We start from the raw sequence: 19,222 nt of genomic DNA, 5'->3' as shown, positions 1-19,222 counted from the left end.
TAAGCCCATGCACCACAGCTACTGAGCCTGCGCTCTAAAGCCTGCGAGCCACAACTACTGAAGCCCACGCTCCTAGAGCCCGTGGTCCGCGATGAGAAGCCACTGCAATGAGAAGCCCATGCACCACAACGAAGAGCAACCCCTGCTTGCCGCAACTAGAGAAAGCCCGCGCACAGCAACGAAGACCCAATGCAGCCAAAACTTAATTAATTAATAATTAATTGATTGATTAAAATAAGAAAGAAAATGGGCTTAATGCTTGTTTTCTGGCACTTGTATGTCCTGTGCTTTTGGCTACACTTTTGGGGCATGTGGGAGGTTTCCTCCTGTGGCGTTTGTCACACAGCTCTCTGCCTATGCTCTTCAGGGTGATTTCATGGACTCAGTTGACCTTAGAATTGTGCTACCCAGTTACTCACTCCGGTTTTTGCTTTTGTTACATTTTGTTTTCTTAATCCATCAGTGCTTTTACTTCACGGCTACTGACTTTATGCTGTTGTGGTTTTTTTGTTTTGTTTTTTGGGGTTTTTTTGGCTGTGCCACGTGCCCCAACCAAGGATTGAACCCAGGCCACTGCAGTGAAAGCACGAAGTCCTAACCACTTGACTGCAGGGAATTCCCTATGCTGTTTTTATAGAAGCTTTTTTTTTCTAATGTTTTAAAGTATTTAAACTTTAATTTCTCTTTCAGTGTTAACCATCCATCCAAAATTAATCCTTTTCTATGTACTGAGCATTTTCTCAGTAGGTTTGTCTGTGACTCACCAGGAGACGAGCAGAATGGGGTGGGGATTCTTAGCCTCAGGACCAACCGTGCCTCAGTCCTTGATAACATCTTGGAACATCTCTACTCGGCACGTCCTCAGACTACACAGTTCACCTGAGAGCCCAAGAACACCTTTCCTGGCTTGATAATGAGATGCCCAGGAGATTATCTACCTCATATTCCACTTCCTTGTTTCTCTTTAACAGGTAATCATGTTGATCTGACAAGGTTTGCTTCTTCGGCAGATGAATTGGGCACTGTGTAATTTTCAAAATATGATTAACACCTGCTTTTTACTACGTTAGGCACTGTTCCAAATGCTTTACAAATATTAACTCATGCGATCCTCATAACAACCCAAAGAGGTAGAGGATATGATATTCCCATTTACAAAAGAAGAAGTGAAGCAGAGAGGTTAAGTAACTCTCCCAAGGTCACACAGCTAATAGGACCAAAATTAAAAACCGAGCAGTCTGACTCCACTCATGCTTTTAACCACTACAGTGAGCTACCTTCAGGCTCCCCTGAGGGGCTTGCAGATGGATTTTTATTGCTATTTATTCCAAGGTAGCTATAGTAAGTGATCAGCTCTCAGTCTCTGCAATCTTCTTTCCATCTGAGGAGACATTTTGCATTTCAATTTTTGCTACTCCTCCTTCCGCTAGCCTTCCTAGTCTTACTCCTGCGAGTGAGGGCAGGGTCTCTTGTTCTGTTCACCACTATGTACCTGCTCCCCATGTGGGCCTGGCACATTGAGGTGCATAACAAATTTTAAGTTACCTGATAAATTTGGTGGACCTAGTATAACTTTATTTTTCTATCATTTTCCCCCAAATGCTTCTCAATATCACATTCCTCCCATAGGCCAAGCATTGTGTTAGATAACATGGCAGATACAGTCACCGCCTTAGAGCTTACAAAAGGGAAATCAGTACAGTCAGTCCTTGTTATTCTTGGAATTCCATAAAATTTGTGAATTTGTCTACTCACTATAGTCATTCATGGACATGCACAGACCGATGAAAATTTTGAGTTTCCTGACACTCAGGCTCAGGTCAGACAGACAAGGTGAGGACCCTGCCTTTTTGTTTCAGCTCTCCTACTATAAACACCTGTCCTTTTTTATGGTCTATTTAGTGCCATAGTTTTTGCATTTTTGTGCTTTTTATTGGTGATTTTGCTGTTTACGATGACCCCCAAGCATAGTGCTGAAGTGCTGTCTAGTGTTCCTGAGTTCAGGAAGCCCAGGATGTGCCTAAGGAGAAGAGACGGTGTGTCAGGTTAAGCCTTGTTCAGGCGTGAGTCATGGTGCTGCCGGGGAGGTCAAAGTCAATGAGTCAAGAGTACCTATGAAACACACATAGAAACAAGGTCATGTATTACTAGGTTGATGAAAACGTTGTGACCAGAGGCTCATGGGAACATAACCCTGTATTTCCCTAGGAGTAGGAGTTTAGTATTCACTAATACAGTGTTTGTGGAGACTTTATAGAACACAGCTACCATAAATAACAAGAATCGACTATAATTATAAGGCAAGTGCTGTACAGAGGGGTACAAAGTTCAGTGATGGGAGAGATGACTTCTAATGGTTGAGTCAGAGACAACTTATGAAAGGGAGGCATTTGAAATGGGACTCACAGTAAGCAGGAATCTGACAGAGGTGGGAAGACATTCCAGGTGCGGGAAACAGTGTGAGCCCCAGTGGAGTCTAGAAGCTACAGGGGCTGTGCAGAGATCTGCAGGGAACCTCGCTTGGCTGAAAGGTGAGTACAGGTTGGGAAGAAAAGACAGGAAAGGTAATTTGGACCATTCTGTGGAGGATGATTGAGAGTGTGCTTAATTTAATAGGCAATAATGAGCCATGGAAGGTTTTGGGGTAACTTGCCCAAGGAAATGAAAACAGAAGTCCACATAGCAAGTTTACTCATTATAGCCCAAAACTGCAAACAACCCACATGCCCATCAGTAAGTGAAGGGATAAACAGATGTGATCTATATATACATTGGAGCACTACTCAGGATTAAAAAGGAACAAATACTGATACAACAACATAGGCGAATCTCACATGCATTATGCTGAGTGAAAGAAGCCAGACAGAGGAGTACATTCTGTATGATTTCATTATTGTGAAATTACAGAAACAGCAAAGCTAATCTATAGTGACAGAAAACAGAGCAGTGGGATAGAATTCACTGAAAAGGGCACAAGGGAACCTTTGGGGTGATGGATGTGTTTGTATCTTGATTGTGGCAAAGTTACATGGGTGTATCCATTTGTCAAAACTCATTTAAAAATGGGAATTTTTGTATAAAAATTACACAATTTATGTGAGTGTACTTTATTGTATTAAAACAGTACATATTAAAATAAACTAATAAATTTAATCTTAAAAGAAACTTTAGGGGAGGAAACATCTGTTTTAATACCTTGGGGGGAAAGCTGATGAACAAACACCCATGAGAAAGACAAATAAGGGGAAAAGCAGAAACACAAAACAAGTTGCCAGCTAGGTGCCCTCTTAGTAATTATCAGCTATAAGGTGGAACCTTGTCACATCTGAAGTTTAAAGACTCACAGACATCATCCTATGTGAGAATTTCAATTATCTATACTGTCACTAACTTGTATCTTACTTACAAGTACATAGTAGTAGTGTATATAGGAATTCCTGGGAAAGCTATCACCACTGTCTATCAGATAACCAATATACCTGGTCAGTTTTCTTCTCAAACCATTGACTGAATTAATGCTAAGCAAGATGAGGTCAACCTGTGCTGAGGAGCATTGTGTCGTCGTCTGTTCTAGGGAGCTCAGCGTGAGATCAGTGGCCACGAGGACGCTGTGAAAGTGGCCAGGGGAACTCTGCCACATGTACACCGAGATCAGTGCTGTCCGAGGACTTTGAGTCCTCAGGTCCTTCCAGAGGATCATTCTTCGTGAGGGAGGGAGGAGCTGCCTTGTCCTGGTGGTGCTCACTCGCGTGCACCCACCACTGCATGTTCCATAAAGGGACACAGCATCAGCACCCCAAGGACACAGCCTCTGGCCTTCTGGCAGCTGGAATTCTGCAGCACAAACAGATGTTCTTCAGGGAGCGACCCGTGTTAAGCTTTCCCAGTTTTGACTGCCTTTTTCCTAAACTATTCGTTTAATTCTAGTAATTCTCTTGTATATAAAATTAGCATCTCTGGTTACACTCACTATGTAACATTTTATGCTGACAAATCCCGAACAACTATCAGATGCTTCTGCTTTCCAGAGTTAAACCTTGATTTAGAAATTTCATTTCTTTTTTATTCATTCAAAAAATGCAGTCCTATGTGCCAAGCACTCTTCCGGTTCTGGGGACACAGAGTCGGCATTACAGTTACCACGGTGCCCGCCTGTCCCCTGGGACCTCTCACAGCCCGGGACTGCCTGTCACGTGCCTTCTCTGTATGTTGCCCAGTTGCTTTGAGAGTGGTCTTGTCATATTTTGGTTTCAGGTTCTCCCATTAGTAGCATGTGCTCAAATTCAAGAGAATACATTTCTAGTAGTTTTGGGGGTTTTTTGGGTTTTTCTGTTTTGTTTTGTTCTGGCTGAGCCTCAGGGCATGTGGGATCTTAGTTCCCCAAGGAGGGATCGAACCCACGCCCCCTGCAGTGGAAGTGACACCAGGGAAGTCCCAAGAATACATTTCTAAATGTGAGCAACCATTTCTTTTACTGAAGAACGATAAACTGTGATACTTCCCTGGCTTCTGCTTCTGTGATATAGTGGAGAACCTCACTTGTCAAGACGTGTTGCAAAATGCTCCAAAAATTAGCTGTTAGTCTCTTCAGAGCGGGTCTTGGTTGTCATATTGTTGAGGCGGGTGGAGAGGAAAACGGGCAAGTGAGCAGCTCTGGGGTCACTGCTCCCGAAAGGCTGGAAAGTGTCGCTCTGACCCTACACTCGTTTGTCTCTTCATGTGCAGTCTGCTCAGCAGCAGCTGATTTTAAGTTGGATGGATTCCTAAATCCCACATCGTTTTTTGTTCGTTTCTCACTGTCTTGAAATGTTTCCTTTAATAAGGAAGGGAGAGTGGAGGGTCTCTCAGAAAGATGATGCCCTTCCCCCTTAAGCGCCATGCTGGGGAGGACACAGCGCACGTGTGGCTTCTCCCCTTGGGCTCCCCTTTCTCGCTTTCTAAGCACATCATGAGGACGTCTTCCATCAGCTGAGCCCTGTGTGGCATGGCTCCTAACTGCTGAATAAACAGAATAGAAGTCAAGCAGAAGAAAAGCACGAATACACACAGAGGCATAATTACACGGGAACGTTTTTAAGTTTAAAACATTGCTCACTCGGAAAAAACTTTAGAGAGAGGAGTTTAAGCTGTTTTCAGTTTTCCCTTCAGAAATATTTTCTGACAGGGTTGATATCTCCATAGTTCAAAAGAAACTTTTCGAGCAGAGGATTAAAGTTTTGATTAATTCCAAAAGACAGCACCAACGTGGTAGCGGCCTTCAAAAGCACCTATGATGCTGATCATGGGAAACGGATGTCAAGCAGAGGAAGCAACGACTCCACGGAGGCGTCTGGACGCGAGCAGAGCAGCCAGGACCTCGACGCTGTCCCCTCCAACTCCATCTCAGAAGGGGCTGTTTGAAAATCCACGTGAAGCCATCACCTCTACTGCCTGAGAACAAAGTCCTTCCCACAGTGAGCCTTCACCCACCACCTGTGTTGTCTGGGTTAGGGCATTTATCCTTGAGTAAGTCCCATCCCTACCCCTCTTCACAAATCATTCACGGGAAAAACACAGGAGCTGCCACAACGTGAGCACAAATTTAGTTCACGGCTCATCGAGAGAAACAGCAACAGAGCCAGGGGGAACAGGAGAGCCCCCAAGAGGAGGCTCCTCAACGCCAGGCTTCACGCTGTTCCCAATCCACGCTGATTCCTTCAGCGATCTGGAGCAAATAAAAACAATGAGAACAGTAGGCTGCATTTTCATAGCTGATTTTGTTTTAAAGGCTACCTTTTGTTCTAAACATTTTTAAACTTCTTTGTAGACCCTTAACCCCTTGAGAAAATGTCCCAGCAGTAGAGCTTTTAAATCCAAAAAGCCTCTCTATGGGACTTCCCTGGCGGCGCAGTGGTTAAGAATCCGTCTGCCAATGCAAGGGACACGGGTTCGGGCCCTGGTCGGGGAAGATCCCACATGCCGCGGAGCAACGAAGCCCACAACTACTGAGCCTGCGCTCTAGAGCCAACGAGCCACAACTACTGAGCCCGTGAGCCACAACTACTGAGCCTGCGCGCCTAGATCCTGTGCTCTGCAACAAGAGAAGCCCCCGCTCGCCACAACTAGAGAAAGCCCGCGTGCAGCAACGAAGACCTAACGCAGCCAAAAATAAATAAATTAATTAATTGTTTTTAAAAGTTTTTTTAAAGAGCCTCTCTGTGAGTTCACACCCTCCAAGAAGCCGACCCGAGGCGAGGCGAGATTAGAGATGCAAGAGATGGGGGAGGGGAGGGCGGCAGAGCACGGCGTGGCCTGAGCCCTGGGAAGCGGGGAGGAAGGACAGGGCAGACAGACTCGGGCCGCAGCACAGATCTAAGGAAGTTCCAGCCGGGGCGGTGGGGAGCCCTGAGCAGTGGCGGCCTGTCTGAAGAGCCCATGTCTTCATGTCCTGGTACCCCCTGGGCTCCGTCAGTGGCTGGAAACAGCCTCGGCGCAGATGCGGCGACGGATCCGCCGGGACAGCGGCTGGGGCCTCGGTCGCAGCGGGGCGTCTGGGCAGCTCACGTTCACGGCTGTCACGGTTCAGCCACGCGCCTCACGGACCGACTTTACCTCTTCACGTGGGTCTGGGCAGCAGCGCCTCCACAGTTTCCGTGGGCCTCTTGCTAAGGAGGGAGGCTGGCGGTCACACTCCTGCTCCTGTCACCGCACTTGATCTGGGGGCCACGGCGGGGGCTCACCCCCGCCCTCTTCCACTACCAGTTCCCAGTTCCCCTCACCCTCAGCCTTCCCCTCAGCAGGTCTTTGGGGTGTCCCTGGTGTAACCCAGACCTCCTGGCCTGAGGGCACTGAGTCCCGGCAAGCACAGCCCGCACAGCCCAGGGTCTACGAAGAGCCACGCTGAGGCGGGGAGCAGCATGTGGCCACACCGGTCACCCGGGGTCCACACGTTCCTCCCGGTCCCCACGATCGTGATCGTGGCCCCTCACGTGCTGGGCACTGGACACGAGGGCGAAAGTGCCACAACAGTCCTTGTAGTTCAGTGGGACTTGCTGTGCACTCTAGCAAGAATGCACCCCCTTTCTGGGCTAGGACCTGCAACCCTGCAGGGCCCAAAGTTGGGGAACGAGAAGCACACAGTCCCCCAGTGGGTCATCAGTGGTCATGGTAAGTGGAACCACTTCTGTTCCACCGCTTGTTTCCTAGCCCCATGGACTCTTACTGGGGACACAGTCCCGCAATAGAGATTTCTGACTCCATGACCTAACTGCTCTCTGAAGGGTGGCACCTCTCCTTTTCCAAATGTTACTGCTAAACTGGGGCTGCAACTGTGCTGGTAGCCACTTCGGTGCTCCACGAGGCCAGCGTTCCTGGCTGCTGCAGTATGCGATATGACCAACATCTCATGATCAAGGACACGCTCCTGCACCTTGTTCACCGTGAAGAGCATCCCCTGGCCTTACAGCGAGCTGTGTGGGATTCTGTGCCCATGGATAAGGCGTTCAGGAGGCCCCCAGATAGTGGTGCTGGCTGAAGCTCTGTGGGCAGGAAAGGCAAACCCACACCAAGAATAGGTATCTACTCTGATGAGGAACAACTGATGGCCCTTCCAGAACAGAAGGGGCCAAGTGTAGTTGACGTGCTCCCAAGAGGTTGGCGGTGGTCCTTTGAGGAAGACTACCATATCAGGGGCTCAGCACTGGCCTCCAGGGGCCTGAAGTAGAGAGAGTGGACTTAGAGTCCATATTAGGTATGTATTAATATGTAGCCTCCCTCATTGTCACCATGGCCGCTCCGCTTGTGCACCCATCATGCCAGTTCCAGGGGGTCAATGACAAAGTTTGACTGATGTCAACTGGCTAAGTCATTTTGTCTACTTGGTTGTTCACTGCCTTTTCCATAGTGATGCTTTCTGATGGACATAATGTATGATAACTTCTCATTTCATGCCCCCCCCATATGTCCATCACATGGTCTAACCCCACCTCCTTGTCTCCCATCTTCCAATCCTTTTTATTTCAAGCCCCTGATCAGACATCCAGGTATTGGCCACTGCCCAGGGTGATGTATAGTCTCACCTTAGGCCGTGTCTCCTTCCACTTAAAGTGGGTGGCCAGGTGTACTGCTCACAGTTCCACACCTTGGGAAGATTTTCCCTCTCCACTGTCTTTCAAGGCACCCCTGAGCGTAGCTGTAATGCAGCCACTGTACATTTGCAGCTTGTACCCACATACCGATGAACCCATCCATCAACCAAGGTTGGGTCTTTTCCTCCTGGTCATATAGGACCCCCCCGCTTAAGGCCATAAGTGTGAGCTGGGGAAATGACACTGGTGGTGATATGGGTTCCGGCTACCTGCTCATGTAGCCCACCTGTGCCATCTGGCCCAGCTTAGGCTTGATTCTGGATGGACCATTTCCATCTTACAATGGACTGATGGTGGGTCCATTCAACTTTATGACTTGATGAGTCATATGATAGGACCCATAATGGACAGTCCTGCATGGTCACTTGGCACCCCATGATCAAGGCCCAGTAACATACCAGGAACTACTTCCCAAAACAACTGCATAGCATGGCCTTGTTCCAAATTTCAAGGGTCTGTGCTGTGATTCTCCCACTCGAGGGGGTCTCCATAAGCTCTACCCTGCATCTTCTTTCACCACTGACACCTTCAACACCATAGGGTCTGATGGATATTATGGGCCAAGCAGCCTGGGCCAGCTACAAAACTGTTTCCTGCTCCCAACCCCACGCAAAGCTGACAAACTTTCATGTCACCTGGTGTATGGGCTGGAGGTGTGGAATGTGTTGCTTCCAGAAGCCAAAGAGGCCCATCAGGCACTGAGTTTTCTTCTCTCTGATGGACAATGCAAGACACAGTAATTTGTCTTTTATTTTGAAGGAGACATCTGGGCATGCCCCTTACCACTGGACCTCTGAAAACGTCTCTGAAGTGGTTGGTCCCTAAATCTTCATAGGGTTTATCTCCCACCTCTAGTGAGCGTATGTCTTACCAAGGCTTCTGCTTACTAGTCACCTCTTGCTCTCCTATCTGATCAGCATACCATCAATGTGACTGATGGGTCAGCGTGATGTTCCATGGGCAGTTCAGGCAATCCAGCTCTCTTTGGACTAGATCACAACAGAAGGCAGGAGAGTTAACATAGCCCTGAGGCAAAACTGTAAATGAATTTGCTGTCCATCCAATGTGAATGCACTGTTTCTCGTCTTCTTTTCTAATTGGAATAGAAAAGAATGCATTTGCCATAGCCTCCAAATGCCTGGGTATTGTCCTTCCCGTATACAGTCACCTAACTGGCCACAGGTCCCTCCAGGGAGAGGCTGGGGGATCATCACAGTACGCATTTGCCACGGTGTTACAGGGTCCTTCTTCCTAAGGACGTGGCCACTCATCAGGTAATGGGTTCCAGACCTGAAAATAGACTCTGGTCCAGAAACGGAGGAGAGGATCATGACTTTATTTGGGTAAGTTCCCTTAGCTTTCCGCTCTTCCAGCCTTGCCTTGCTCTGGTTGTAGATGTTAAGCAGTGCCCCTGTTGGCTCCCCATCTACTTGGCCTCAAGGGTCACCATGCTCTAATGACCATCCCCATGACTCTTGCTGGTCAAGCCCCCTCCCATCTTGCTGTAAAATCACTGTAGCCTCCAGTTTCTGGTAGCTAAGCACTGCCACCCAGTCTTTACTACTTCATGGGGGTGGGAAATGGATATTAACGAGCCCTGCTCTGTGCCATCCCTTTTACCATCAACCCTGGGCTGCAGCAGAAAGCCACCGCTGAACTTCCTGGTGATGCTGGGTCCCTCTCCCCCATGCGTTCCTGATGGCCCCGTCTGGAACCTCTTTGTGGGTCTTCGGCCTCACATAGGATAAGCTTTCCAGTGTGGCCATTCCCCTCAGTCTCTGTTCCTTCCTTCACCATCTGTTGGGGCAGCTCAGGCCTTTTCACCTCACTCAGTGTTGGCTGCCACACTTCAGGCTTCTAACGGCCACCTCAGCAGGAGTCTGCCCCTCCTCTGGAGGCCTTGCCAGGGTGTTAAACCCCATGTCTGATAAAGTGCCCCAAATCGATGCATTCTTGCTTACCCGATCTTATATTCTAGCCTCTTTGATGAAGCCCCTCAAAATCCAATCCCAGAGAGACTCCCCTGGCTCCTGCCCACACGTGCTTGCTGATTCTCCCAACACCTTTGGAATATAATCATCTTCCTCCCTGATCAGGAACAGTCTATGTACAGCCAAATTATGCTGGAATTGAACCCTAGTTGTCAGCCTGGCGGCCAGGAGAGGAGATGAGGGCAGGTCCTGAGGGGACCCCTGCCGCCCTGCAGGACCGTGGCCTCTGTAGTGTCTTTCCGGCACAGGGAAGGGCCATCTTACTGGGGAGGGGCCACTTCCCACAAGCTCTGAGGGCTTGGGAGAGGGGGCAGCAGGGGGTCTGCAGAGCCGACATCCTCGGAGACATCCATCCACATGTCCCCATCACATGCTCATGCGCCATGTTTTCCCAGCCAAGGCAAAGACCTTACAGACCTGCCTTGACGGAGTATTTAAACAGCTCTGAAGTTCTGAGTCTATCAGGTCCTCCATCCACTCTTCAGCTGTGTCAGTTCTTCTACTGCAGGAGGTAAAAGCCTCTTTACCAAGAGGCCTCACACCCAGCCTTTAACTGCTCATTAAGGGCATAATAATAGTAATAAGTATTTATTATCCCTCTGCGGGGCCTTAAGGCAGCTTAGCAGTTACCAAAACTCCACTCCTGTAGACGTTGTTTTCCCATCTTCACGTTGGAAGGATAATTGCCACCACCGGGACCTTTTCCTTGGATCACCACTGATGAAATCTTTAGCGACCGGGCTGCCACGGTGTGTCAGGGGCCCACGTACCACTCAGAACGGCGCCTCCTCGCCCTGGGCAGTGAGGCAGCCAGTGCGCAATCCCCCCTCGTCTCCTGGGACCCCTCCTGGCACCACTTGTGTTGCTTCAGCTTCCCACTGAAGTGGATACCGAGATGGGTTAGATGTGTGAGATGTGCTGGGGGAAACACCAGGGTAAAGGAGAAAGGAGCGATGCAGACCTCACCGTGTGTGTGTGTCTGCGTGTGTGTGTGCGCATGTGTGTGTATGTGTGTGTGTGAGAGAGAGAGAGAGAGAGTAGGAAGGAGGATGGAGTGGGGAAGGTGCGGAGCTCAGACTGCAGGTGACTCTAAGGCAGCTGGACCAGGCCAAGGGAGTGCCTGAAGGAATTTGTCCACCAAGGAGCCCTGATCCCTCAGGAAGGGGTCTGAGCAAGCGCTCCTGCCCTGTGCCCCGCCCCGTGTCATTGGCTGGGGCAGCTCGTGGGAAAAGTGGCTTCAGCACAGACGCAGCGGGGGATCCAGAGAGAAAAGCTGGGTCTGTCCATCAGCCCAGCCTTCGGCCCGCAGAGAGAGCTCGGAGGGCTGCGTCCCCGCGGCTGTCACAGCAAAAGCCCCTCCCCGCACCGCGAGCTCCGAGGATGACATCTCCCAGGGAAGTTCCCACGGCTCCCGGAGGGGACCTCCTCCCGGCCAGCGGGGAGTGAGGCCATTCCCAAAGGAGCCGGCCGACTGTGGTAAGTCAGAGAAAGACAAGCGCCAGACAATCCCACTTACGGGTGCAATCTGAGAAAGCCGAACTCAGAAACAGAGTAGAATGTGGTTCCAAGCCGCGCAGGTGGGGAATGGGGAGATGTCGGTGGAAGGGCACAAACTTCCAGCTATTAAGACGAATACGTTCTGGGGCTCTATGCACAGCATGGTGACTGAAGCTTACAATACTGTATTATATACTTGAAAGTTGCCAAAAGAGAAGATCTTAAATGTTCTCACCACAAAAAAAAAAAAAAAAGTAAATAGGTGAGATGATGGGGGTGATAATTAACCCTATTGCGGTCATCACTTCACAGTACACTCACTGTGTACTGTGTACAGTACACTTCAATGTGATCGAATCATCACATTGTGCACCTTAAACTTACACAGTGTTATAATATCTCAGTAAACCTGGTCGGGGGGAAACCTGAGCAGGTCAGCAAAGCCACACTTTTTCAGGCTCTCTTGGTCCAGTATTAATAATGCAGTAGCACGCTTTGGGTTTTTTCTCTTGTGAAGGCTCAAGTGCACATGAGATTTAATTACACTCTGAGAAAGGCCTTCGTTAGGTGGAAGGAAGGGAGTACGGAGATGTTTAGCCACACACAGCACTGGGGGGGCCTCAGACAGCTCTGGTGCAAGTGTTCATCATTGTATGCAGTTTTCTTTTTTCTTTTCTTTTTTTTTTTTTTTGGCCACGCCTCATGGCTCTTGGGATCTTAGTTCCCCAACCAGCGATCAAACCTGGGCCCTCGGCAGTGAAAAGTGCAGAGTCCTAATCACTGGACCGCCAGGGAACTCCCTATATGCATTTTTAAATCTCATGATAGCTTGCAACCTTGATATATATAGAAACTGTATCTTCTCCTCCCAAGTCTTACCCGTTTTTATCCAACAGGGGCTTGAGGAGATGGGGCAGACGTGGCAGGAGTTGAATGGGGGAAAGGAGAGTGGAAAGATCTAGCACCTGTGCATCCAGCACCTTGTCTTCGCACCAATGAGACCACTGGGGTCCCGGGACCCAAGAGGATGTGCAAGGACCCGGGAGCAGAGAGGCTGCTGGGGGCACGTCGATCAGGCTCACGGGGCTTCCCTGAAGGGACCCTGAAGCCCCACGCTCTTCTGGGCTTGGAGAGTTTCAGGAGTTGGGAGAGGAGGTCGGGCACGAGTGGAGAAAACTGTGCCTCAGACGCCCTGAGGCAGGAAAGAGCCTGGCACATCTGAGGGACTAAGAAAAGTCCAGGCAGCTGGTGTCCAGAGAGATGAAGGGGCATGGCCGGAACGGAGGCCGCAGTGGCTGGTGCAGGTCTGAGGCCACCTTATGAGTCCTGGGCTTTGAGAAGCGGGGGGTTGTTAAACAGAGTGGATGCCTGGTCAGGGCTGCCTTTTCTAGAAGCTTGCTCTGGCAGCAAGTGCAGAGAATAGACTGGAGAGGGCAGGAGGCTATTGTGGGGGCAAAGGTCACGAGCAGGCAACTCACAGAGGAGGAAATGTACAAGGGGAGTGACACTAAGCCTCCCTTGTAAACAGGAAAGTGCAAATCAAAACCGCAGTGAAATGTGATTCACACCCATCAAGTCAGCAGCAGTGGAAAAGCTGTCAATACCTTTTTGGTGAGAATGTGGGAAAACAAGCCCTCAAACCCTGCAACAGGACAATTTAGCAGAATCTAATGAGGTTGCAGATGTGTTCTGTCAGCAGTTCTACTTGTAGGGAGGTGCCCTGTGGACACCATCTGCATGTGAGAGAAGGTGAGTGTAAGAACATTTATTAAAACATGGTTTGTAATGCAAAAAGGGCGGGGGGTGGTAACTTAATGTCCACCAATACAGGAACAGATGTGTAAGTTCATACTGTGGAATCTATACAGCAATTAGAATGAACTGGAGCCACACATGCTAACAGAGCTACATCTCAAAATATAATATTAGGTGAAAAAACCAAGTTGCAGGCAGAAGGATTATGTGGCATTTGGTATCACTTATATAACACTTCAAATGCATAATACCCTGTATTTGCAGACTTATATGTATGATGGAAGTATAAAAATAGAAGGGAGGCCACCAGCTGTAGAACACTGGTTACCGCTGGGGAGAGAAGATGGGTGACAGCATTTAGAGACATAAAGAGAGTTTCAACTATATCTCGTATTCTCATTCTTTTAAAAATGTGATGCATTTAATGGCTAATGTTAACATTTATTAAGTCTGAGTAGTAGGTTGCATAGTGGTATAACATAACTTTTTTTTTTAATTTATTTATTCATTTATTTTTGGCTGCGTTGGTCTTCGTTGCTGCACGCTGGCTTTCTCTAGATGCAGCCAGCGTGGGCTTCTCTTGTTGCAGAGCATGGGCTCTAGGCCCATGCTTCAGTAGTTGTGGAGCGCGGGCTCAGTAGCTCTGCGGCATGTGGGATCTTGCCAGACCAGGTCTTGAGCCCGTGTCCCCTGCATTGGCAGGCGGATTCTCAACCACTGCACCACCAGGGAAGTCCCAACATAACATTTTATATGTTGAAAATTCTTTATTAAGAAAGTTGGGGAGGGGGGAATGATTCAAGTAATCCAGGAGAGAATTCACAGGAACAATCACAGTGGAGATGAAGAAAGGGCAGGTAGGAAGCAGAATGGACTGGCTATTTGATAGCATAAAGTGGAGAAGGAAGTTGGTCAAGGATGTCCCCCAGCTTCTGGCCGGGGCAGCCAGGTAGACAGTGGAGAACATGGAAAGAGGCGGGTGTGCGAGGAGGGCAGATGGCCGAACAGGGAACACAGCTAAAGGGGATTTGAGGGGAGAGTCATGACATCAGATGTGAGTGTGCTGAGTCCCAGGCACCCGTGAGTCATCCAAATAGAGCTGTCAGGGGGCGGTTGAAGCCCAAGGTGTGTTCTAGGCTGGAAAGGCAGCTACTTGTCAGTGAGGATCAAGCCCGGAGTAAGACCGCCAACAGAAGGGCTGTCGAGTGAGAAAAGGACAGTCTGACCAGTACTCCTGCCCATCACGGTCAGGCAGAGCAGGAGAAGGGGTGGGGTAATGAAGTGCAGGGTGCCCTGCATTACTGATGACGGATGGGGTAGATCTGCACGCCTTTTTGGAAAGCAATTGGGCAATAGGCATCAGAGACCTTAAACTATGTGTTACTTTGCTTGTGCCTAGTGATTCTACTTGGTGTAAATTCTGGAACCGTGAAAGAGCTTTATGCCAAAGATATTTATATTCATAATAGCAAAAGAGAGGAATAAATAATGTGCAATAAATTAAGTAAATTATAGTCTCTCCACTGCAAAAAATATGTAGTTCTAACAGATGATGTTTACAAAGTTTGTAATAAGAGGAAGAAATGCTCACGTTATAATATTATAGGAAAAAAACAGGATTTTAAATTATATCTGGAGAATGATCTCAACTGTACACCTACAAACAAACAATAGCAACAAAAACTTATATATTAAAAGCATATGAGAAGGAAATACACCAAAATGTTACGTGGTTGATTTGATATTTTTCCTCGTCATTTTTCTGTATCTCCTGTGTCTTCTATAGTGAATATGTATCTCCTTAACAGTGGAATACACATACACATTATTTTCCCAAGAAGAGCTGGTGTTAGGAGTTGCACTCAAGGTGTGGTGTCTGCATTGTCTGGTAAAGTGAGGAGGGGCACAGCCCCCTGCTTATGGGAAGGAGCACGAAACAGAAGAACCTGGGGTGGTGGTTGCTCTGGCTGCCATGTGACTTTTCACTGCATCATGGTTTGGGTTCAGCTGCCTTTTTATGTTTCCCCAGGAAAAGCAAGAGTCTTTATCGCGTTTCCGGAAGGGCCCATTCAAGGGAAGAGAACACAGGAGATAAACCCGGAGCAGCATTACAGGTGGGCCGGCACCAGGCATGCAGCTGGACTTTGTGTAGGACAGCAGCCATGAGCCACGTGTGGCTATTTACATTTATAATTAAATTGAGCAAATTAAGTAAAATTTAAAATTCACTTCCTGGGTCACACTAGCCACATTTCAAATGCTCAATAGCCACACGTGGGTAGTAACTACTCTCTTAGAGCGGAACATTTCCATCACTGCAGAAACTTCTACTGGTCCGCACTAATGGACAAAATGAACGGGCTTTTCCCATATGCAAAGATGGCTTTGATAAATTATCAAAGAAATGCACATTAACAGATTAAAGGGGAAAATTGAATCATCTCAGTAGATGCAAACAAAGTATTCGGGGAATTCAAGATTTATTCATACAAAAATAAATACACCAAGAAGAGACTATGGGAAAATGGAAAGAAAAAAGAATTCATTTATAATAATAATAAAGACTACAAGGTGTCAGGAATAATTTCAATAACATATGCACCCACACCTTTGCAGAGAAAATTGCAAATTATTTCTAAAGGAAATAAAAGACAACCTAAATAAATCTAGATATATGCCATGTTCCTAAATGCAAAGATTCAGTATTATAAAGATGTCAATTCTCCATGAACTAATCTATAAATCTATAAATTCAAAGCAATTCTAATAATATTTCCAGTAAGGATTTTTGTGGGACTTGACAACCTGATCTTAACATTTATCCAGAACAATTAAGGACCAGAGATAGCTAAGACACTCCTGAAGAAAAAAGAAAAAATGAGAAAAGAGACTTGCCCTACCATTTATTCAGTCATTCATTCAACAAATACTTATTAAGCACCTACTATGTGCTACAGCTTTAGATACTGAGAATGTGACAGTTAACAAAAAGGTCACTGATCCCTGCCCTTGTAGAGCTTAGTAACATTCCAAATGTCAAGACTTGCTCTAAAGCTGTAATGATGGAGATGGTGTGTACGGGCACAGGCGCAGACAAACAGAATAGAGAGCCCAGAAACAGAAACTTGACATGGAATGTGGTTTGATAGAGGAAAAGGACATCCACATGGAGAAAAAAATTCCTCACCACATACAAAAACCAATTATAGGTGGATTAAAGACCTAAAGTGAAATGTAAAATTTTTTAAATTTTAGAAGAAAATATAGAAGGATATTTTGGTGACCTCGGGGTAGGGAAATATTTCTTATAAGATGTGGAAATGTTGATAAATTTTTTTTTTTTTTAATGCTATTCTTGTCTGCTTACATTCTTTTTATGTATGTATGTATGTATGTATGGCTTTGTTGGGTCTTCGTTTCTGTGCGAGGGCTTTCTCTAGTTGTGGCAAGCGGGGGCCACTCTTCATCGCGGTGCGGGGGCCACTCTTCATCGCGGTGCGCGGGCCTCTCACTATCGCGGCCTCTCTTGTTGCGGAGCACAGGCTCCAGACGCGCAGGCTCAGTAGTTGTGGCTCACGGGCCCAGTTGCTCCGCGGCATGTGGGATCTTCCCAGACCAGGGCTCGAACCCGCGTCCCCTGCATCGGCAGGCAGACTCCCAGCCACTGCGCCACCAGGGAAGCCCGATAAATTTGACTACATAAAAATTTACAACTTTTGTCCGACAGAAGTCCCTAGAGTTGAAATAAGCCACAGTTTGGGAGAAGATATTTCCAAAGCATGTAACTGAAAAAGAATAATTACCCAGTATATATAAGAGACTGCTACACATCAATAGGAATAGACAGTACTTTAGAAGGTGAGCAAAGAATATGAATAGGCCATTTACGGAAGAGGAAATGCAGAAAGCCAATAAACACTGAAAGACAGAAGTTAGGAAAATGCAAATTAAAACAACAAAATAATTACACAAATCAGATTGGCAAAGAAAGGAACAAAATTAAAGAAAATAATATGGCCAAAGAAGAAGTCTAGGGCTTCCCTGGTGATTCAGTGGCTAAAACTCTGCCTGCCAATGCAGGGGACATGGGTTCGAGCCCTGGTCCAGGAAGATCCCACATGCCGCGGAGCAACTGAGCCCGTGCGCCACAACTACTGAGCCTGCGCTCTAGAGCCCACAAGCCACAACTACTGAGCGTACACGCTGCAACTACTGAAGCCTGTGCACCTAGAGCCCGTGCTCTGCAACAAGAGAAGCCACCGCGATAAGAAGCCCGTGCACTGCAACAAAGAGTAGCCCCCGCTAACCGCAACTAGAGAAAGCCTGCGTGCAGCAACGAAGACCCAAGGCAGCCAAAAATTAATTAATTAATTAAAAAAAAAAACCACATGGTTTCATTTAAAAAAAAGTCTACACACCACTGGTAAGAGTGTAAATTGACTCAACCACAGGAGGCACGATAAAGCAAAAGTTGAGAATTGAAATACATATGCCCATGGCCTTTGCAATTCCACTCTTCGAGGGAGAAGCTGTCTTGCACGTGAGCACAAAGAGACCTGTGTAAGAATAATCATTGCACAGAAAGTAGTTAGTAGTTGCCTGGCTGGCCTGGGACTGGAAATTAATGGTAAATGGGCATGGGGCCTTATTGGGATGATAGTGAAATGTTTGAAACCTGGATTGTGGAAATGGTTGCACAACTTGGTAAATTTACTAACAATCATTAAATTGTATACTTAAAGTGGATAAACTATATGGTATGCAGGTTATACTCGAATAAAGTTGTTTTAAAATTGTCATTGCAGCCTTATCTGCAATGAGTAAAAAATTGAAAACAGCCAATAATTTTACAAATTGATTGCTGTAGAGATTCACTTGAATACAATAAAGTGGTCCAAGTAAATAAGCCAGAGCTACTTATATCAACATGAATAAACCTCCAAAATGAAAAATAATGGTTGAGGTAGTAAAAGCAACTTGCAAAACAATACACATAGTGCGAATGGTAACATTTACCTAAAAATTGAAAACACCCAGAAAGATACTATATAATCTTTATGAGTACATATAAATGCAGTGATGGCATAGAAATACACAGGAATGAAAAACACCAAATTCAAGATAGTATTGTCTCTGGAGAGCCAGCAATGGAGATTCAACTGTATCAGCAATGTTTCATTTCTTTAAAACAAACACTGAAACAAACATGGCAAGATGTTACAGTTCAATTCAAATGTTTCTCATAATAGTCTCTGCAATTTTCTGTGTATTCAAACTAGTTTACTATGAATTTAAAAATACAACATAAAGGGCTTCCCTGGTGGCGCAGCTGTTGAGAATCTGCCTGCCAATGCAGGGAACACGGGTTCGAGCCCTGGTCTGGGAGGATCCCACATGCTGCGGAGCAACTAAGCCCACCTGTGCTCCGTAACAAGAGAGGCCGCGATAGTGAGAGGCCCGCGCACCGCGATGAAGAGTGGCCCCCACTTGCCGCAACTGGAGAAAGCCCTCGCACAGAAACGACGACCCAACACAGCCATAAATAAATAAATAAATAACAAATACTTAAAAAAATATATATTTTATTTGCCTTTCCTGATGTTCGTGATACCCACAGCTCTTACATCTTCCACTAACAAGGAGCTGTAACTACCAGAGCGCAAGTGCAGTGGGTTTTACGTATGTTCTACAAAGGCTGTCCGCCGTTTACTGGTTACTGGCCTCAGACCGGGCACTGCTAGACGGTGAAAGCTGGAGCACTGTCAAGCGCCTGGAGTCCAGGTCAGTACAAGTTGTGTGCAACAGGGACACCTAATGGTCAGAGAAGGTACTTACCTGCGCTCTTGGGTCTGA

This window comes from Balaenoptera musculus, chromosome 12 (assembly GCF_009873245.2).
Source record: "Balaenoptera musculus isolate JJ_BM4_2016_0621 chromosome 12, mBalMus1.pri.v3, whole genome shotgun sequence".
NCBI lineage: Eukaryota > Metazoa > Chordata > Mammalia > Artiodactyla > Balaenopteridae > Balaenoptera > Balaenoptera musculus.
This window is presented reverse-complemented; position numbering follows the sequence as displayed.